A 23,208-nucleotide genomic window follows, 5' to 3' on the forward strand; every position below is an offset into this window, starting at 1 on the left:
TATTTCCCATTCAACCTGGCAGCGTACTTTTCACATGGTAGGTGCTCTGTAAGTAATTATGCTTATCACTATATTATTTAAAATAAAATTATAATACTTGCAATAAACAATCATCTGAAAGTGAACTTAAGACAAATAATTCCATTTACAATAGCATCAGATATAATAAAACACTTAGGAATAAATTTAACAAAAGACATATAAAAATTATACTCTGAGGGAGGCCTGGGTGGCTGAGTCAGTTGAAAGTCTGACTTCGGCTCAGCTCAGGTCATGATCTCATGGTCCATGAGTTCGAGTCCTACATCAGGCTCTGTGTTGACAGCTCAGAGCCTGAGCCTACTTCAGATTCTGTCTCTCTGTCTCTCTCTTTCTCTCTGCCCCTTCCCCACTCATGCTGTGTCTCTCTCAGAAAATAAACATTTAAAAAAATTTTAAAAATACTTGTAATCAAGAGAGTATGGTCCTGGCATAAAGATAGACCTACAGATCAATGGAATACAATGAGAGTCCAAGAATAAATCCTTACATTTACAGCCAACTGATTTTCAACACAAGTGTTAAGACAAACCAGTGGAGGAAGAATAGTCTTTTTAAGTGGTCCTGTGACAACTGGCGAGCCACATGCAAAAAAAAAAAAAAAAAAAAGAATTTTGACTCCTACCTCACACCATATATAACAACTAGCTCAAAATGGATCAAAGACCTAAATGTAAGAGCTGAAACTATAAGATTTTTAGAGATAAACACATGCAAATCTTCATGACCTTGGGTTAGGTAATGGTTTCTTAGATAAATGCACAATAAGATAGGAAAAATAGGTACACTGGACTTCATCAAAATTTAAAACTCTTTTCTTCAAAGGACACTATCAAGTGAAAAGACAACCCACAGAGGAGGAGAAAATATCTGCATGTCATATATCTGATAAGAGACTTGTATGTACAATATACCAAGAATTCTTATAACTCAATAATAAAAAGACAAATAGCCCAATTAAAAATGAGCAAAGTATCTGAATAGGCATTTCTCCAAATGCCAATAAGCATATAAAAATAGGCTCAACATCATTAGCTCTCAAGGAAATGTAAATCAAAACCACTAGGATGGCTATAATAATAATAAAAACAAGATAATAATAACTGTTGGTGAGGATTAGACAAATTGTAACCCTCACACATTGCTGGTGGGATTATAAAATGATACATCTGTTTTGCGAAACAGTCTGACAGTTTCTCAAAATGGTACACCTAGAGTTACCATGAGACCCCAGCAGCTCCACTCCTAAGTATATGCCCAAGAGAAATGGAAACATATGTTCCTGTAAAAACGTGTATATGAATGTTCATAGCAGTGTTATTCATAATAGCTGAAAAGTGAAAACAACCCAAATGTCGATCAACTGAAGAAATAAAAAGGGGACTATTCATATAATGGAATATTATTTGGCAATAAAAAAGGAACGAACTACTGATACATGCTACAACATGGATGAATCTTGAAAACATGCTAACAGAAAGAAGCCAATCACAAAAGACCACATATCATATGATTCCATTTACGTGAAGTGTTCCAAGTAGGTGAATCTATAAAACGAGACAGTATATTAGTGGTTGCCTAGAGCTAGGAGTGTTAGGGGCAGTGGGAAGCTAACAGATACAGGATCCCTCTTTGGGGTGATGAAAATATTCTAAAATTGATTGTGATGTGGTTGCACAACACTGTGACTATGTTACAAATCACCGAATTGTACACTTTAAATAGGTGAATCATATAGTATGTGAATTATATCTCAATAAAGCTTTTATTAAAAGAGAAAATTATAATATAGTGCCTGCCCTTAGGGAAAATACAAGGTAATTGAAAAAAATTTTTTTTGTTGATTCTCCATCTTAAAAACACCAGCTGCTCCATTTTGAAAGTTTATGTGTTTATTTTCTATGGGCGACTATAACTTAGTACTTTGGAGTTTAGGGTGAAGTTGCAGGAAGACATTAGAGGAGAAAAAAGGGCAGAGAATAAGGGCGTAAAGAAACTCAAGGAGCTAAGTCTTTTGGGAAAATGTCTGGGAAACCTGTTCACTTTCCTAGTCAGTCTAATAGTTAGGAATGGCATCGTCAAGGCTCCCTAACATGAATATTTTTTATTGAGATTTCTAGTTTTGGTTGTGGTGTTTGGCCCAGCTACCTTCTTTTGGACGAAAGCCACTAAAAATATGAAACATTGACCTCCTGTCCTACTCTAGTCTCTCACATCTGTCTGAAGATCTGGATAATTGGTGGGTGTGGATAGAAAGCCATGGAGGACTTATATCCATCTGGAGAGTGGAAAGGTGAGAAGGAGCTGGGGAATGACTCAAGACTGGAGTCTAGAACAAAACACTCCAAAAACCTCCCTAAGTATATAATGGGAAGGAAATCTGACATCTTGATGACTGAATTGACTCCTACTATGTTGTAGTTTTGATTCTAGTCTTTGTTTCCTTCCTTTCTCCAGAATCCAAATTTCAGTAGCTGTTACACCCACATGTTCAGAACAGCCCCTTTGAACAGAGCCTGTCCTGACTGAGAGGAGAATAGGTAGGTGTCTGAGGCAGAGAGATAAAAAAAAAAAAAAAAAAAAAATCTCTGGTCTTCATGAAATTCTCAGTCTGCTGAGGAAAATAACATCCTTATCTTGAATTTTTTTTTGAATTTTTTTTTCAACGTTTATTTATTTTTGGGACAGAGAGAGACAGAGCATGAACGGGGGAGGGGCAGAGAGAGAGGGAGACACAGAATCGGAAACAGGCTCCAGGCTCTGAGCCATCAGCCCAGAGCCTGACGCGGGGCTCGAACTCACGGACCACGAGATCATGACCTGGCTGAAGTCGGACGCTTAACCGACTGCGCCACCCAGGCGCCCCTTTATCTTGAATTTTAAAATAAAGAATTAACAAATAGGAAGACTTTCCTTATTTGAAAAAAAAAAAAAAAAAAAAAAGCTTCCTGGATGAGAAAACATTGAGCTAGATTTTAAGGTAAGTTCAGAATGTGGTTTGGGGAAGCATTCCCTCCATGTTAGGACCCAACCACAGGAATCGCTCTGCCCAGAGCTGGTTAGTCATAGCCCTTTGCCTGCATATCCTGAGTGATTTGATGTGAATAGGGAAAGTCCAGTTAAGGGATGACTGAGTGGGCATGGTAGGGGATACTTAGGAAGTAGAGTTTTGGTTTGACTGGAGAATTCAGTGCATTTGCAGTTGCCTTTAAGGGGAGCTAGGAGCTCTTGTGGACATGTGGGTTACTTACACCAAAACAGACTTGTTCTGCTCTCTGGCCAGCCCTATTCTCTGCTCTTCTTATCCCAACTTGCCTAATTGATACCTTGGCCGATGGTGTCATTAACAATGCTTGAATAATACCCTGACCGGCTGATTTCAAAATGGGAGAGGTGATTAATATGTTGGAAATCTGGCTGGGGGGTGCAAGGAAGGGGATGTCCCCTGAAATAAAAAAAATGGGGGAAGGGTCTGTTTGTGCCCCCATGGCGCATCTGTGGACTTCGACCAAAGGGAAGAACTTGGAGATAGGAGTCTGATTTGCAGCTTGTTTCTGGTTTGCTGATCCCTCTCCATTTCCACTCCCTTACCTCCCCCAACAGCACACGTTCTGACACCTACAAGCTCGTTACATGATGATGACCTATATTTTTATCTTTTTTATGAGCATCAAACACACATCGTCTTGCAAGCACATGTGTTTTTTTTCCCCTATTGACGTGTGAGTGCCTTTGATGGTAATTTATTGTAGGGTTCAGCAGCCAGGTCTTAATTGTACCCTAAAATTGCTTACCATTTTGATGCCTCCAAACCATCCCAAAATGTACCTTTTTTCTGCAGAAGGGTGTGGGGCAACCTCCTTTTTACTGTCTTCTGTGGTAGAATGTGGAGCTCAGAAAGAACATGAGGGAGAGATTCCCCAGCTGGGTTTCAGGGACGCCTTAGTCCCCAGCTTCTAATTGCAGTTGGGCTGTACGATAGTTTTGCTCTACTCAGCAAAACTGAACTCAGTTTTTCTTCATGGTTTAGGGCTAACATGGCTTCACTGATTGTTCAGAATGGTCAATGAGCAGTTTCTTCTCCAGCATTCAGACTTTTCAGGAAATTTCCATGGTAGCCACTTGCATCTGTGAATGCAGATGAGATTAGAAATGAGACTAGGGAGTCTGGGCTATGGCAGGCAGCTAACCCAAATCATGGAAGTCATTCTGTAATAACCTCTGCTTTGACATCTAACCACTCCCTTACCTGGCTTGAGTAGAATTCAGCATTCCCTTAAGGGATGTTCAGCGGAAACAGAGGAAAAGGAGGGTGAGGACTGAGGTTCTAATAATGTAAATTTAGCCCAAGCAGAGCTTAGTTCCTAAGTATAATTTGAATTTGGTTCCAACAGTCTTCTCTTCCCTGGCCTCACTTTATCCCTCAGTACAATAGACAGCATCATACCCTAGGACACTCAGATTCATTACAGGAGGATGAGTCAATGTCCAGAACAACCAGGAATGTAACCCACATCTCATGAAAGTGTAAGGGGAAAATGGAGACTAAAACCCTTACCTCTCTTTCTAGAGAGGCCAAGAGTAGCATTCAGTGTTGACTCTTGCTTTTGTGCTGGAAACTGGTCTACCTATAGACTGAATCCTTGTTAGCTCTTGTTACAGACTGTCCATTCCAGCTGAGTTCATTTGTTCTGTGTCTCCCACACATGACACTCACCACATGTGCTTGCTGGGACTTGTCTCCAAACGTTTATACAGGCAATTCCCTCCTCCTTCAAACTTAGGAGCTTTCTCTGTCCTCTCTGTTCAGCCCTGGCCTTTTCCTCTTTGTATAATTGGCCCTAAAGTCTCTTCCACCAGAGAGCTGCCTTATTGGCCTTAGGTGGCCTCTAGGACTCCATTATTCTATAGTTCCTCAACATTGTATTATTTGCAGTTAGTATCTGTCCTATTGTCTGCCTGTATCCATGAAAAGACTTTTTGTGGCCAGCTGAATGAGCCTTCTGACCGAAAACAAAACTATTACCATCACCTTTGAGGTGAATAAAAATTTCTTTTCTATTAAAGCCCTTTCAAAGTGGGAGATTTTATAGTCCTCCTTGACCCCCCGTTTTTATGTCCAGTGAAATTATATAGGTGCAGATGAATTTAGTAAAGACAGTAGCTTCCATGGTGGAGGCCATGTGAAATGTCATTTTCCATATGATAACTTGAAGTTTATTTGTCCTCAAACTTCAAAAGTTGAATCAGTTATCTGGGAATTTCAAAGAAACATGGATCGTCATAATTCATTGATTCTCTGTTATACACTGAATAAAATCCAAACTCTGTTGTGACACTACTTATATTTATGTCTCCATCCCTTCATATAACCTGGACTATCCCTCATGGGTCTATTTGAGGTTCTTGAACTTGTTCTATGCTCTTCTGCCCTCAGACCTTTGCACATGCTGTCCTTTCTCTTTAGAATGCCATTCCTTTCCTTATCAACCTATCAAGGTCCTATCCTTCATTTAAAGCCCAGCTGAAAATCTTATTTTCCAAGAATACTTCTAGAGCTCTCTAGTGACAATTATTTCTGTCTCTCCCCCAACTATGATGTCACATTATTTGAACCTCTATGGTAGCACTGTTTTGTACTGGAGTAATGTATGTATGTTTTTGCCTCTTTTACTAGATGGTAAGCTTTTGGAAGGTGGAGTTTATATATACTTTAACTTTAAATTCCTTTCTGTGTTTAGCATAATGCTTTGCACAGTGGGTCCTTAAGAAATATCAGTTCACTGGATGAAAAAGCTGTGTTTTTATGTTTATTTTACTCTTACAGTTTTTCCCCAAACATGTCACCATCTTGCGCTGTCCAAATCAGTCTTTGGGTATTCTCAACTTCTGTCTATGGTAAAAACAGAGCATATAAAGTAATCTAAGTTAGACTGCAGGTAGAGCTGAAAAGTTTGAGAAGGCCCTGAAAACAGATTCATCCTTGGAAGGTTTCTGGACTGGGTTGAGATTAGCTTTCCTGCTTGACAACGGCCTTTTGAAGGGATGTCGTGCAGAGACACTCAGGGAGAAACAAGGATCAAGGGAGAAGCAGCTGAATATTGGAAGAAACTGATTTCTAGGAATGAGATTAGTTTAAGGATTTTGTATGTCGCCAAAAAGGGCTGTGTCTGCTTAGAGGTATTCGCTTTGCTCTTGGTGCCAAGCTTGTTTCTTTATGCTATGATAACGTCGCTGAGAGCACTTTTCCTATCAGGTGTCTAAGGAAGAGATCACAGCTCTGTTCCCATTTGCTTGTTGGTAGGACGTGAAGAATGGGCTACTTTTTGACTGCTTATGTTTCATATACTTAAGAGAAGACAAAACTAAACTTCCCAGGCCTCTTACCAGTTCCTCCCATCAACTTCTCACTCTCCCACCCCATTAGTTCTCCTGACTTCCAACAAGGCCTTTCTCGTTTTTGTTTTTGTTTTTTAAGTTTATTTATTTATTTTGAGAGAGAGTGAGAGAGCGAGTCAGGGAGGGGCAGAGAGAGAGATTGAGAGGGAGAGAGAATCCCAAGCAGGCTCCGCCCTGTCAGTGCAGAGCCCGATGTGGGACTCAAACCCACAAAGTGTGAGATCATGACCTGAGTCAAAACCATGAGATCATGACGCTTAAGCAACTGAACCACCCAGGTTCCCCAAGGCCTTTCTGATCTAAGATAAGCTGATAGCCTCTCTTGTTGCCAATGGCCCACATGGGTCACTTCTTCAGTACTACTCCTCGGTGCTCAATTCTGTAGCTACCTTCTTGCCAAACTCTGGCTTACTATCTCCTCTTTTTCCTCCAGAAAGTATCCTCTGACTCCTTTCCAGGAATGCCCTTAACCTTTCTTCATCTTCTATAGCATAGATTACTAGATCTCAGCCCAAATCTTTTAGTGATGTTTCTGTTTATTTTCTGTGTTTATCTGTATCTTATTTCCTGTCATACAGCACATTTCCCCACATTGATATTACTTTTTTTTTTTTTAACTCGGTACCCACCCCATAGCCTCCAGTTTCTCTAGTCAGAGAAGTCATTGACCAGCTTTCTCTTGCTTGGAAAGTCAACCAACATTAACAGGGGACAATAAAGAGAAATTTAGAATCTGCTGACTTTCTTGATTCCTCCCTTTCACAAATACTGGCAGAGTGTCTACTATGTATTAGACGCTGCTCACATTACCATGCCTTTCTCCTGTATATAGCTTATGCTCCATGTTCTTTCTGAGTGGGAGTTTGGATATTGACCTGATTTGGGAAATTACTTAATCAAATGTTCCCAAACAATATTGAAAGTTTGGAAGTCTCTGATGGAGCACAGAATTAGGATGTCTATTCTTTGTTAGCCATTCTCTCCATTCTTGATATTGCTTTCATTATTTGTCCATCTCTCAGAACTTGATACAAAAAGGTTATTTTGTGTCTCATTCTGTGATGAGCAGTTAGTCCATCTCAACCATAATTTTAGCATTTACTGAAGAACTCTAAGGATTGGAGTGGGGAGACTAGATTTTTTTTTTAAACAAGATGGGGCTCCTGGGTCCTCAGTCAGTTAAGCGTCTGACTTCGGCTCAGGTAATGATCTCACAGTTCATGAGTTTGAGTCCCGCATCAGGCTCTCTGCTGTCAGTGTAGATCCCACTTCAGGTCCTCTGTCCCCCTCTCTCTCTCTGCCCCTCCCCTTCTGGTTATTTCCTCCTCTCTCTCAAAATAAATACATAAATAAACTTAGGGAGGCTGGGTGGCTCTGTTGGTTAAGCATCTGACTTCGGCTCAGTTCATGATCTCATGGTTTGTTAGTTCAAGTTCCATATCAGGTGAGCCCAAACCCTGCATTGGGTGAGTTCAAGCCCCGCTTCTCTCTCTCCTCTCTTTCTCTGTCTTTCTCTCTGCCTTTCATGGGATTCTCTCTCTCCCTCTCTCTCTGCCCCTCGCTCCCTTGTGCCATCTCTCTCTCTCTCTCTCTCTCTCTCTCTCTCAAAATAAATAAATAAACTTTAAAAAAAAGAAAGAAAAAGGAACCATGGTCCTCACCCTCAAGGAACTTATAGTATAACAAATGAGACAGAAAACGTCATTTCTCAAGCTATCCTATAAAACCACACACATGTGCTAATTTATGCAATTAAATATTTTGGAAACTAAATACTGAGATGAAACAGGGACAAAGAAGTCATTTAGATCAGTTGGAGTTAATAAAGAAGACTCTTTCGAGGAAAGAGTTTTGAGCTGGATTTTGATGGGAGACTGTGGGAAGTAGAGGTCAGGAAGACAACATTCTTGGGGATAGGAGACAATGTTCAATCACAGGCTTGGATGTGGGGATGAGTCAAGGTGTGGGGCTTGGTGAATGGGTTATCTTGGTTGAAGCACAAAGGTCTAAGCAGAAAAAAATCAAAAGACATGGGTCCAGTGAGAGATTAAGGTGGAAATGGTAGAGAAACTAGATGACCAACACAGCTGGAGGCAGGGGAATAAATAAAATAACTTTAAGAACACTAAAAATTTTTTATGTTTATTTATTGTGGGAGAGAGAGAGAAAGATAGAGAACAGAGAGAGAGAGTGGAGGGGAGGAGCAGAGAGAGAGAGAGTGGAGAGAAAGAATCGAGAGAATCCTGGGCTGAAAATCACAGATCTCATGAGCTGTGAGACTTGACCTGAGCCAAAATCAATAGTTGGCCACTTAACCCAGGCTCAATTTTGGAACACTAAAATTTTTATTCTTTTCCTTAGCGTTTAAGAAAAAGGAATGGAAGTTTGGGAGACTCTGGCTACTATCTACTAAGGTCCTTTAAATGTGGTAAAGAATAAAGGCCAGTTATATTAATAAGGGCTACACCTGTCTCTGCTCTACTCTTAAGGTCTAGGGGTTTCTTTTTTTTTTTTTTTTGCTTGTTTTTTTTAAAATATTGCTTACATATCAGCTGTAACTATCCAAATGGACTCTGTACTTCATTTTGCTTGGTTCTATTCTGGAATCCTAGAATGACTCTGCAGAAGTTAACCTACCCAGTCACATTGCTTCTTGCATTCTTTAGTCTACCCATTTTTCCTATAAAACAAGATTTAGTGGTAAAGCAAAGAAACGTTCACACCTGCTATCTGTCCATTGGCCTTTTAAAGTTTTTTTTTTTTAATGTTTATTTTTTATTTTTGAGACAGAGAGAGACAGAGCATGAACGGGGGAGGAGCAGAGAGAGAGGGAGACACAGAATCGGAAGCAGGCTCCAGGCTCTGAGCCATCAGCCCAGAGCCCGACGCAGGGCTCAAACTCATGGACCATGAGATCGTGACCTGAGCTGAAGTCGGATGCTTAACCGACTGAGCCACCCAGGCGCCCCTCCATTGGCCTTTAAAAAATTTTTTTAAGTTTATTTATTTATTTTGAGAGAGAGGGAGAGTACAAGTGGGGGAGGGCCAGAGAGAAAGGAAGAGAAAATTTGAAGCAGGCTCTGCACTGTCAGCACAGAGTCTGACTCGGGGCTTGATCTCACAAACCATGAGATCACGACCTGATCCGAAACCGAAGAGTCGGACACTTAACCAACTGAGCCACCCAGGCACCCCATGTCCATTGACCTCTACCTTTCTGGATGGATCATGCTTGAAGGGAGGAAATATACACTGCCTCTAGATCTTCCCAGCCTGTTAGAGGGAGGTCTTCCTAATATGATTATGTAAACTAACTAATGGGTTATGTGAACTAACCACTTGGAAGGAGAGTCCTGGCTCTAACTTCCCAGACTTAAATATTTCCACCTTGGATGTCTTCTGGTCTCTCCTCTGAAGCAGAAGGAAAGGGTGACCACTTTTCATATAATGTTTAAATATGAATGAGGGGGGAAAGATAATAAATAAATTTAGGTTTAAAATTTGGCTTAAAAGACAAAATACCAGGGTTCCTGGGTGGCTCTGTTGCTTGAGTGTCTGACTCTTGAAGTTGACTTGGGTAGTGAGATTGAGCCCTACATCGGGTTCCATGCTGAGCGTGGAGCCTGCTTGGCATTCTCTCTCCCTCCCCACCCCTCCCCTGATATTTCTCTCTCTCAAAACAAATGAACATTAAAAAAAAGACAAAATACCAAGAAAGAAATTAAATTTTATAGAGAAAGAAAAAATGCTATTTTTTTTCTATTTCCAAAGAAAGAACTTCCCAGTAGAGTGGATTATTGAGGTGACAGAAGGAAATTGTGTAGTTTATCTGGGGAGCTACAAGAATTTGGTCAAATACCAACTATCTGTATGATTTTGGAGGCAATGGAATGGATGAAACTATCTCCAAAGTTCTGCCTTCAGACCTATACCTCAATGAATTTTGAATAGGACATGGGGAGAGGAAGCTAGAGTGATTTGCACTGATCTTTTCAGGCCTCTCTCTTCCCTAAGACTGCATGACTCTCTGGTTCCTCAAAGATTTTTTTGCCCTTCTGCTTCAGAGATGGAAGACCTTGAGGAATTGAGGATGAAATGTATTCAACCTAGATGTGCAAATAGAATTTTGTGACCACTTTTGATATGATTTTCATATCTAGATGAATAGCCAAGGTGAATTCTCATACTAACATTGGGTCAACTCTTCATTCCTGACTTGCAGACTCCATACTTTTACTGCCTTGGGTTTGGCAGAAACATTGTGTTAGGACTGGGGATGGACACAGATGGAATGTTTGCACATGTATGTGTATGAATGACTCTGTGTAGGTAACATAATGTGAATTTACTTCACTTTTTAAAATACCAATTATATTTGAGCTTATATATTTATTTATGAATCTGTTTAATTGTGGTCTCTGCCACTAGACAGTAAGCTACACAGAAGGCTTACATCTATTTTGTGCATCATTGTATACTCACCACTTAACACAGGACTTGACACATGGTAGGCAATCAACAAGTGAAAAAATTATGTGTGCCTCTGCTCTTATCCATTGACTAGGATAATGAGAATCGCCTACTTCTCAGGGGCTTGGAGGATTCTGTATTATGGCAAGTGGAGGAATCAGAGGTGAACCACAGAGACTGATCAGATCTCTGCAGATGAGGCCAGCAGCCCTAGGGTAGACCTCTTGTTGACTGTCCTTTGCCCATCTCTGGCTGCATCTTATCATAATACCTGGGGCACAGGCCACAGAGTGATCCAAGGCTGGGGATGAGAGGAGGTGTGTCCTGGCTATCAGAATAGGCATCTTATCCCAGCTGCAATTGTTCCAGATGTGGCAGGGTTCCCAGCCCACTGACCTGCAGGGCATGGTGGGGGTTTGGTGGCATGAGTCAGAGAAGAATGTGGGGCTGGTTGTTTGGGAGTTTCACTTTGCGAGGAGAAGCCAGTTCCCCATACCTGCCAGTTCTCTAATGGCATCTCCAGGGGCAGAGCCTAGAAACAACTAGTTGAAGAAGACAGACTGAGCACCCATACTCTTTTGAATCCCCCAGGATGTTGGCAGTAGAGGAATTTAAATGGATTTGAATGGGCAAAGGACAATTCATAGACCAGCAAAGTATCATAGTTTCAATTGAAGTTTGAGAGATAATCTTATCCATGCTTCTGCCTTCATTCCAGATAAACAAAAATCTCTCCCCTTGAAGATTTTCTAGCCTATAACACGGAGGCTACATCGCGGCAGTGGAGGCTCAGCATAAGTTCTCCAAGATCCCATTTCCTCTCATTCTCCTGGTGGGAATGAGTGGACACACCAGAGAGACCCTCACTTCTACTTCCCTCAATTATGTGCATCTTCATCGAGCACACAGCGGTGGACATGTCAGCAGGTGCAGAGAGGCCCTCATTCTTGTGTCTTACAGGAAAGGGGACCTATGAATCTTGTAAATGTGATGACATCGGCAATGACAGACTCTTCAGCCGCCTAGTAGTCTGTAATTGAAGCCAGGAATTCAGCACACGCTCTGACACACCCTGCCTTCACTGTGGGTTCCCAGAAGCAGGTTCTTACATAGCCACTAGGCTGGGAGGACCCTTAACCAACCTCCTCTGACAACTATCAAGGCCTCAGAGCCGAATCCGAAATTCCCAAACCAAGTGATAATTTTATCCCTCTCTCTGTTTCCATTCCCAGTTGTGTCTAAACTGTTCTTGCAAGTTATTCCCAATTGCTAAACTTCCTAGTAAGAGAGATCCAAGTCTCACTGCAGTACCGTAGGAGTTCTTTCAATTTTGGCTTAACTGAAATCTTTTTTTGTGAGAATCAGAGCCTAAAATTGATCAAGCCAGAGAGCTTCTACACTGCTTTGAAGCCCCAGGCAAATAGGTTGGGGATTTTTCCTGTTGTTCTCCACCTCTCTCCATAATGAGACGCTTTGTTTCCATGAATCGGCCCTGATCCAGACTTCTAGACTCTGTGACAGGACATTTCATCCCTCCCTCTGCCTCCAGGCAGGACTGAACTTAACCCATCCCAGACTGAAGGGTGTCTCCTCCAGACCTTATTTCAAGATTTCCTGAATTTTCAGGGTCTTTTGGTTAATGTGCACATCTGTTTGCCCTGTTGTCCTGTTAATTTCCTATGGCAATTCTAGCCATTACTTCCCTTTGTGGAAAGGAGATCCATGTCCCTCATATCTTTCCAGATAAAAGTGTCTTAGTTCTTTTATAATGTTTCTTGAATGTTAGTTTGTTCTCATATCTTCCTTATGCCAAAAGAGGAAAGTATTATTTGAAATTTTCCCCGTTAGCTGAGCATTGTTGACTTGAATTAGAATTCCATATTTTTATCACTATTGTTATTGTACTCCACCCCCAACGTATCTCATCCTTGCTTTGGACTGAGATTCCAAATATTGGTTTTCTCCACCTGGAATGCTTTTCCCTCTCTCATCAGTCCTGACCTTCCATTACTTCCTAACCCTGCTCCATTCTCTCTCTCTAGCCTGCTTTCTCTAACTCTGTAGACCTTCTATATTCCCAATGCTTCTGATTCCCCTAGCAATGTAAAGAACTTCATTCAGCTGGCCTCAATATCTGCCCTCACCTTACTGTCTCCAAGTATGAAGTCCAGATGAGAAAAGCCCTGAGGTGCATATAGGGAACTGGCAGCATAGTGTAGAAGGATATGTAGTGAATGGCAAGGAAGTCAAGAAGTCCAGGAGTCTAGTGTGGACCTGTAACCTTGGAAAATTCATAACCTCTCTGGCCTTTCGGTTTAATTATTTGGACAAGAAAGTATTTAATTAAGTCATCTCTAAGAATTCTTCAAACTTTAAATATGTTATGAATCTTTTTTTTTTTTTTTTTTTTTTTTTTTTTTTGGTCTCCTCCAATATGGACAGAACTCTGCAAGCAGGGAAATCACAGAATAGAAGAAAGAATTAAAAGACATCATGGGAACTTACAGAAGAAGGGCCATGTGAAGACACAAAGAGAAGATTGCCGTGTACAAACCAAGGAGACAGGACTCTGAAGAAACCAAAACTGCCAATGAGTTGATCTTGGGCTTCTAGCCTTCAGAACCGTGATAAATATTTTTGTTTAAGCCAGAAATAAAAAGACATAATTGATTTTTTTAAAAAGCCATTTTAATGTGTAAGTTGTTCTGGTGATAACAATTATGAATCTTTAGTGAGGATGGGGGAAGGCTCCTATGCCTCCTTATCCTCTTGCAATCTTAAAAATTGCTGTGATGTGTTTTAGATGATGGTGAAGTGGCTATGGCCTAAGCCTTACATTCTCTGCCCAGTGGCCTGGTATCTAGACATATGCCTATTCTACCGTGGAAAGTCTGGCCCACCCTCACTAAATCACCGAAGAAAGGCACTACATTAAGTTCTTACTCATTTCTTTCTTAAAACTTCACAAGTCCTGTATAAGTGAAAAAAGAAGACTATTTCTATTTGGAACTAAAAATTTTATTTTCTAAATGAAACTCAAGTTTCTTATATAATATATTGGTTTTATGCTTCCTAGAGTAATCCCTGTAAAACTCGGTAACTTATAAAGTTATATGGCCACATATATGTATGTGTGTGTGCGTGTATGAACAATTCATGTGATTACCAATGTGGACTAAAAGAGACTTAGAGAAATGTCATACTGACCATGCTACTTACCCAAAGCAGGAACAGTCTTACATTATTTTAAACAACTGGACCACTTAGATTTTTTATAAAGGGGAGTTCCTGAAGAGCTGAAGAGAGGTGGGAAAGACTAATATTTATTAAATACTTGCTCTATGCTGGGTATTGTGAAAGAAACTTCATATACCATATTTCCTTAAAAAATATAAGGTGAAGTTTTATCTTCTCCAAATAATTACTCAGAAAAGAGGAAGTCGCTTTGTATTTGAATTCTTACAGAGTCTCATATTATATTATAGAATATGTTCTCAATTACTTGATTTTGAAAAATTACATTCTTTTTGGAAGGATACATTAATTGGCAAAAAGAACAACCAAAGAAACAAAAACTCCAAAACCAAAAAGTGAATCAATGCTAGTTTGGATTGCTTACAGAGGCAATTTGATGGAATCTGTTTTCAAAAAACCCCAAAACCACTTTAATTTTTGGGAACATGACAAGGTGTGTTATTCGAATCAACTTTCCTGCTGAAAACAACTAAAATGCTGGATAAAATATTTAAAGCACCTTAAAAGCATCAAAAATCTGACAAGATAGTAAGGAAATGCCGGGCCAAATTTAATGGAAATTGAAAACTCAAACTGGTAGGTAGAACAAATAGGCCACTTTTCACCAGAGAGTATTTGCTGATCAAGGCAAACTTGAACTCTGGTTTGGATGGATGGTCTCAGGAGTTAAAACTCGGTGTGATCTCAAAGTGGGGAGTCTAATAGAAGATGTTCCCCACATTAAACTGTAGAATCAAAGGGTTACACCTTTAAGGTAGGGGTGAAACAGAAGTAAACCTAGCCCCTCTGCTTCCAGCCTAAGGACTGCAAAAAGGTTTCTTTGGTGCTGAGCAGAGCAGGGGGAAATTTTCCAAGCCAAACTGGTTTGCAGCCTGAATTTGCGTTACCTAAGTAGTTGGGGAAACACCTCAACTCTTGAATTTGGTTTAAAATGATTCCAGTCAAGCATTTCCCCTCAGCACCTGGCAAAGGCATATATGAGAATCCTCCCTCAATGAATGCACCTTCATCCTAAACTTCAAATCCCCACAAATAATCTTCAAAGGCAAAGAATAAGCAAGCACACAGGGAGAAAAGGCAAATGAATGAGAATCACCAAAAACAATAGAGAACAAAAACAGGTTCACAAAGGCTTTGGACGATATCAAAATTGTCAGGCATGTATTATAAAACAAGCTTCAAAATAGTTGCAAGGAACAAGAAAATATGAAAAATGACCTAGTGGATTTTAAACAGAACCAAGTAGATTGAGTCTGACAGCATACTGGATTCAGTTGAAAAGAGAATTAGTAAACTAGAAGAAAACCAGAATGCAGCACAGAGGACAAAAATATGAAAATATGGAACAGGGTTAAAAGATATGGAGGACAGAGTGAAAAGACCTACCACACATTAATTAAAGTTCCAAAACAAAAGGAGAGAAAGACTAGAGCAGAGGCAGTATTTGAGGAGATAATGACAGAATTTTCTAAAACTGATTAAAGTTACTAGGAAGCCCGATGGACTTTAAATAAGATAAAGAAAAAAATATCCACACCTAACATGTGAAATTGCAGAACATGACAAATGAAGGTGTGTGTGTGCGAGGGGATGGTGAAAGAGCCAGGTAAGAGACTTCTGATTCTGGTTACAAAGAGGTAACTGATATGGAACTTGTCTTCCTGCTATAAAAAAAAAAAAAAAAAAAAAAAAAGAAACAAAAAAACACCTAAAAAATCTATATGAAAAGTTGTTTTCAGACATTGGAATAAGAAGCGGTGCAGGACTGTGATTCTTGAGAGAGAGAAAACAAACAAGATGAACTCTATAATTACTCTGGATTCTAACCTGGAGGCAATTTTCAAACAATAGAGAGGAAGCATCAAGCAGAGTAGAGTGGTCATTCTAAGTTGAGGAGATAGAAATTGGAGTTCAGAGAAGCAAAGGAAGCTAGAACTGGTGGGTCAGAATACTTGAGAAGAGGCCTCTATGTAGGGAAGGAGCTTTAGAAGTCTGAATACAGTCTCCTGGAGTCTTTGGCTGAATACTAATCTGTGCATGGGCAGGGTGAAACTCCTTGATGCTGAACAAAGAACAGCAGGTAAGTTGAACAAATCCTAGAGTTTACATGGGGCTGGGAAACATTCCAATTCCATCCACTCAGAGTAGAGACATCATTAAACATCTGGAGTAATCAGTAGAGGCTCCAGAAAGGTGATACCTTAGTATTAAGGCCAAACTAGCCCAGGCTCATCCCTAACAAAGCTTAAAAACAAGCTTCAAAAAGGTAAAGCTTGTCTGTAAGTAATTTAATATTTATCAAAACAAACTTCAACATTTTTTTAAAGGAGGAAGCAAAATCCAAATGTTCAGCAATGTAACATTCACAATGTCAAAATTCAATGCAAATTACTAGACACACACAAAAGGAGGCAAATTTTGATCCATAAACAGAAGGAAAATCAGTCAACAGAAACAGACCTAGGAATAACAAAGATGATGGAATTAATAGACAATGACCTTAAAAGAGTGATTATAAATATACACAAGGATTTAAAAGAAGACATGAACATAAAGAAGACAGAAGTAGATTTTTTAAATATAGTTTCTGTAACTGAAAATATAATATCTGAAAGGGAAAATTTACTTGATGGGCAGATTAGACACTGCAGAAGATAAAATCAGTAAGTTAAAAACATGGAAACCATACAAACCGTAGCACAGAGGGGGAAAAATGCTGAAAAACAAAAAGAAAGAGCCTTAATGACCCATGAAGCTATATCAAATAGTTTAGCATCCATGTAATGGGACCAAAAAAAATATTTGAAGATACAATGGCCAATTTCCCCCCAATTTGATAAAAACTGTAAACCTACAAATTCAAGAGCCTGAACATCAAGCTGGCTTCATACAAAGACAAGTAGGGATGTCTGGGTGGCTCAGTCAGCTAAATGTCCAACTCTTGATCTCAGCTCAGGTCTTGATCTCAGGGTCCTGAGTTCAAGCCCTGCATTGGGCTCCACACTGAGTGTCAAGCCTACTTAAAAAAAAAAAAAAAGAAAGAAAGAAAAGAAAATTACACCAAGGCACATCATAATCAAATTGCTTGAAATTTGAAAGTAGCCAGAGAAAAAGACATTAAATATAAAGGAACAGGGATAAGAATCATTAGAGATGTTTTCCCAGAAACAGTGAAAGCCAGGAGACATTGGAAGAACATTTTGAAAATGTTGAAAGTATGTGTCAACGTAGAATTCTATGTCTAGTGAAAATGTTTCTCAAAATGAAGATGTAATAAAAAAAATTTTCTTTTTCCAAACAAACTGAAGCTGACTGAATTTTGAGTGTTAAAAGAACTTTTTCAGATTGAAGAAAAATGATACTGGATGGAAACTGGGACCTATAAGAGTTCTAGAAATGGTAAATATGTGGGTAAATATTCAAAGACTTCTTTCTTCTTAAAAAATTGCTTTAAGGGGCACCTGGGTGGCTTAGCCTGTTAAGCGTCTGACTTTGGCTGAGGTCATGATCTCACAGTGTGTGGGTTCGAGCCCTGTGTTGGGCTCTGTGCTGACAGCTCAGAGCCTGGAGCCTGCCTCAGATTCTGTCTCCCTCTCTCTCCTCCTCCCCCTGCTCATGCTCTGTCTCTCTATCTCTCTCTCAAAAATAAATACACATTAAAATTTTTTTTAATTGCTTTAAAAGATAACTGGAAAAAATAAAAATAAAAAAAGATAACTGGATGTTTATTTTTTTTTAATTTTTAAATGTTTTTATTTATTTTTGAAGGAGAGAGAGACAAAGCATGAGCGGGAGGGGAGCAGAGAGAGAGGGAAACACAGAATTCGAAGCAGGCTCCAGGCTCTAAGCTGTCAGTACAGAGCCCGACGCGGGTTCCAAACTCATAAACCATGAGATCATGACCCAAGCCGAAGTCGGACGTCCAAGCCACTGAGCCACCCAGGTGCCCCAAGATAACTGGATGTTTGCAGCAAAAATAATAATACATGATAGGGATTATACATAGAAATAAAATGTATGAGAATAACACAAAGGAAATGGAAGTAAACTGTTGTCAAGTTCTTACATTATATTTGACATGGTATAATATTTGAATATAGACTTTTAAAAGATTTTTATTTATTGGGGCACCTGGGTGGCTCAGTCAGTTGAGCGTCTGACTTTGGCTCAGATCATGATCTTATGGTTCGTGAGTTCAAGCCCTGCATCTAGCTCTGTCAGGTTCTGATTGTTCAGAGCCTGGAGCCTGCCTCCAATTCTGTATCTCTCTCTCTCTCTGTCCTTCCCCCGCTCATACTCTGTCCCTCTCTCTTAAAAAATGAATAAATGTTTAAAAAATTAAAAATTTTATTTTGTTTATTTATTTATTTATTTATTTATTTATTTATTAAGTAATCTCTACACCCAATGTGGGGCTCAAACTCACAACTCCAAGATCAAGAGTTACACACTCCAAAAACTGAGTCAGACAGGCATCCCTGAATATAGACTTTGATAGTTAAAGATGCATATTGTAAACCCTTAAGCAACCAAATAAAATAATAACATAAAAAGTATAGCTTTTAAGCCAGTAGAGAAGGTAAAAATGGAATCTTAAATGAAATTAATTCAAAAAGAAGCAAGAGGAAACAAAAAACAGTTGGGAACAATAGACTTCATCTCAATTATATTGATAATTACATTAAATATATATGGCCTAAATATTCCAATTAGAAGATAGGAATTGTCAGAAAAAAATAAAAGATCATGACCAAACAATATGTTGTCTAGAGAAAATGCATTTTATTTACTTATTTTTATTTATTTTGAGAGAGAGAGAGAGAGAGAGAGAAAGCAGGGGGGGAGTAGAGAGAGGGGGAGAGAGAAAATTCCAAGCAGGCTCTGTGCTGGAGCTCCATCCCACGAGGTGCGAAGTCATGACCTGAGTTGAAACCAAGAGTCAGATGCTCAACCAAGTGAGCCACCCAGGTGCCCCCAGAAAATGCATTTTAAATATAGGGACACAGACAGGTTAAAAGTTAAAGGGTGGGAAATGATGTGACATGCAAATGCAAATTACAAGAAAGCTGGAGGTACTATGTTAATCTCAGAGAAAGTAAACATAGAATAGTATCAGAAATAAAGAAATATTTTATAAATAAAATATTTAGGTCATTGGAAGCACATAATAATAATAATAATAAATAGTTGGCAAATTACAGAATATCAGAATGCATAAAGCAAAAACTATCATAACTATAAGGAGAAACAGACAAATACACAATTATAATTGAAGATTTTAACTCTCATGTCTCAGGAATCAATAGAACAAATGGTCAGAACATTAGTAAGGATATAGAAGGCTTGAACAATATTACTAATCAATTTGACCTAGTTATTTATAGGATATTACCCTAGTGACTGCAGAATATATATTATTTCCAAGTACTGGCACATTCACAAAGATAAACCACTTACTGGACCATAAGACAAGTCTTACTAAATTTAAAAAGATTGAAATCTTACAGAGTATCCTCTCTGACTACAACAAAATTAGATTAAAAACCTAACAAAAAGTACATCTAGAAAATCCGCATATTTTATTTTTATTTATTTATTTATCTATTTTTAAAGTTTATTTATTTATTTATTTTGAGAGAGACAAAGAGAGCAAGAGCACGGAGGGGCAGAGAAAGAGGGAGAGAGAGAATCCCAAGCAGGCACCACACTGGCAGCACAGAGCCCGACTAAGGGCTCGAACCCATGAACTGTGAGATCATGACCTGAGCTGAAACCAAGAGCTCTCTACTCAACAGACTGAGCCACCCAGGAGCCCTGAAAATCTCCACATTTTAGAAAACTAAATGTGATATTTCTAAATAGTCTGTGAAAAAAGGAGACATCACAAGATAAAACAGAAAATTCTTTGACTGTAAGAAAAGGAAAACAATATATTAAAATTTGTGGGATCTAGCTAAAGCAGAACCTAAAGCAAGATGTATAACTAAATGTTTATATTAGGAAAGAAGAAAAGTCTCAAATCAGTGTTCTAAGATTCCATTGTAAGGAGCTATAAAAGAAGAGCAAAATAAACCTAAAGTAAGTAGAAGGATTAAATAATAGATTAGAGTGGGGATCAGCGAAATAGAAAATAAACAATAGAAAAAATCAATGATACTAGAAGTAGATCCTTTGAAAAAGTTAATAAAACTGATACACTTTTAGCTAGATTGATTAAGAAAAACAGAGGGAAGGGACACCTGACTGGCTCATTCGGTAGGGCATGTGACTCTTGATCTTGGGGTCATGAGTTTGAGTCCCACGTTGTTTGTAGAGATTACTTAAAAAAAAAAAAAAAAAGAAAGAAAGAGAAACAGAAGGAAGACACAGATTATAAATATCAGGAATAAAACAGGAGATATAATTATAGAGTCAAGAGAATTTAGAAGGCTAATAAGGAATATTACAAATAACTTTTATATCAATAAATTTGACAACTTAGATAAAATGGACAAATTCCTGAAAGACACAAGTTACCAAAACTGACCAATGAACACAAAATGTGAATAACTCTAGTTCTATTAAAGAAACTGAGTGTTGCTGGAGGGAAGGTGGGGGAGGATGGGGTAACTGGGTAATGGGCATTAAGGAGGGCACTTTTTGGGATGAGCATTGGATGTCATATGTAAGAGATGAGTCACTGGGTTCTACTCCTGAAGCCAAGACTGCACTGTATGTTAACTAACTTGAATTTAAATTAAACAAAAAAAAAAAAGAAAAAAGGAACAATTTATAATTAAAAACTTTCCTCTGAAGAAAATACCAAGCCTGGATAGTTTCATTGGTGAATTCTATCAAATACTGAATGAAGAAGTTATACCAATGCTAAAAATTTCAGAAAATAGAGGAGGAGGAAACACTTTCTAACTCATTTTATGGGGCTAGGATTACCCTGATATCAAAGCCATACAAAGACATAAGAAAAGAAACCTACAGGGGCGCCTGGGTGGCTGACTCAGTTAAGCATCTGACTCTTGATTTTGGCCCAGGTCATGGTCTTACAGTTGTAAGATCAAGCCCTGCATCGGGGTCTATGATGACAGTGCCAAGCCTGCTTGGGATTCTCACTCGCCTTCTCTCTCTGCCCCTCCCCTACTCGTGCTATCTCTGTCTTTCTTAAAATAAATAAACTTAAGAAAAAAAAGAAATCCATTAGAGGGAGGGATTAGAGTTGGGGGGAAGGGGGAAGCAGTACAAGAGGTGAGTTAAAGCCAAACTGAGGAGCTTTGATATGATATGATGAACATTACTCTACAGCATAATGAGGGGACCCCATTAAAACAGCTTTTTTTTTTAAGTACGAAATATATTGTCAAATTGGTTTCCATACAACACCCAGTGCTCATCCCAACAGGTGCCCTCCTCCATATCCATGACCCACCCTCCCCTCCCTCCCACCCCCCATCAACCCTCAGTTTGTCCTCAGTTTTTAAGAGTCTCTTCTGCTTTGGCTCCCTCCCTCTCTAACCTTTTTTTTTTCCTTCCCCTCCCCCATGGTCTTCTGTTAAGTTTCTCAGGATCCACTTAAGAGTGAAAACATATGGTATCTGCCTTTCTCTGTATGACTTATTTTACTTAGCATAACACTCTCCATCCACGTTGCTACAAAAGGCCATATTTCATTCTTTCTCATTGCCAAGTAGTATTCCATTGTGCATATAAACCACAATTTCTTTATCCATTCATCAGTTGATGGACATTTAGGCTTTCCATAATTTGGCTATTGTTGAAAGTGCTGCTATAAACATTGGGGTACAAGTGCCCCTATGCATCAGCACTCCTGTATCCCTTGGGTAAATTCCTAGCAATGCTATTGCTGGGTCATAGGATAGATCTATTTTTAATTTTTTGAGGAACCTCCACACTGTTTTCCAGAGTGGCTGCACCAGTTTGCATTCCCACCAAGAGTGCAAGAGGGTTCCCGTTTCTCCACATCCTTGCCAGCATCTATAGTCTCCTGATCTGTTCATTTTGGCCACTCTGACTGGCATGAAACAGCTTTTATGGATTGTTGAGTTTTTACCGGTGACTGGTTAAAGAAGAGAAAGACTGGATGCGTGAAAGGTGGTTAGGAGTCTGTCAGGATAATCCAGACATAACCAGTTTGGTCTAGACCACGTTTAGGACTAACGCAAATGTCAGATTCAGTTGATGGGCCAGGCCAGGCCAGATCTATGTCTTGCTCTGCCTTCTGGCTGGGGTGTCTGCTGTTGCTGGAGGGTCAGGCAGCTTGATTACAGTTGAACAAGGTCCCTCAGGTAATTTGTGGGCATGCACAGACTGGCCTCATTTCACACCTATGCTATGCATCTTTTGTCCCCCACCCTGCGTCTTCCCTGTTGCCACTGATGCGTAAGAAGCTTGTGCACAGTACATATGTGTAAAACACACAGAAGTGTAGGGTAGTCAGTTAACACCTCAAAGAACACAAATTGAATAATAGCTAGAAGTTAAATCTTTCTCCTACTTCCCTCAAATACAGTTTGGCGATGCATTGCTTCATGTGGCCTGTAAGAAGACACCTTTCCATGTGAAGAAACCCACTTTTCAAGAAGCTCTGGCCAGCTATGTAACACATTCCTTTTGATTTGCTCTTTCTTTTTTCCTGCATTGTTTTCCTTTTCCTACACTCTTGCTTCCCTGGGATTGCATTTCTCAATAAGGTATTGTCCCATAAACTTCTGCTCCAGGCTCTGATTTCTAGAGCCAAGAAATCAGAAGAGTAGAAGTCCAATGGAGAATACGATGGAGGAATGAGAAGGATTTGGTAATAGCTTGACTATATATTGCAAATATTAAGGTAAATTTAAAAATTAGCTCCAAGTTTGTGGACCTGGGGGCCTGGGGATGGAGGTGGGTAAAGGTATTCTTTATAGCAGTGAGGAGATAAGCGTCAACCCTAGTGCTCCTTAATGTGTGGTGACTTAAGTTGTCTGTATCACAAAAAAGGTGGTTCAAAAGTCTCCAGTCTCCTGGATCAGAGTCCTTCCCTGTATCCTTGTATTA

The 23,208-nt window shown here is 39.4% G+C and overlaps 1 protein-coding gene across 3 annotated transcripts in view; it reads left to right on the top strand.

Annotated features, from left to right (window-relative positions):
* Positions 1-13,594, top strand: part of LOC123591990 (cationic amino acid transporter 3-like) — a 110,557-nt gene extending 96,963 nt beyond the window's left edge. Inside the window, exons 1-2 of one of the 3 annotated variants that reach the window (XR_006709524.1) lie at positions 1,905-2,332; positions 13,351-13,594. The gene's annotated coding sequence lies outside the window, so the exon portion shown is untranslated. Of the gene's footprint in view, positions 1-1,904; positions 2,333-11,426; positions 11,836-13,350 lie in introns of those variants that run through there. The other 2 variants (XR_006709527.1, XR_006709528.1) reach the window with 2 other exon arrangements.
* Positions 13,595-23,208: the final 9,614 nt, after the last annotated feature.

The sequence above is a fragment of the Leopardus geoffroyi genome, chromosome B4 (assembly GCF_018350155.1).
Source record: "Leopardus geoffroyi isolate Oge1 chromosome B4, O.geoffroyi_Oge1_pat1.0, whole genome shotgun sequence".
Classification (NCBI taxonomy): domain Eukaryota; kingdom Metazoa; phylum Chordata; class Mammalia; order Carnivora; family Felidae; genus Leopardus; species Leopardus geoffroyi.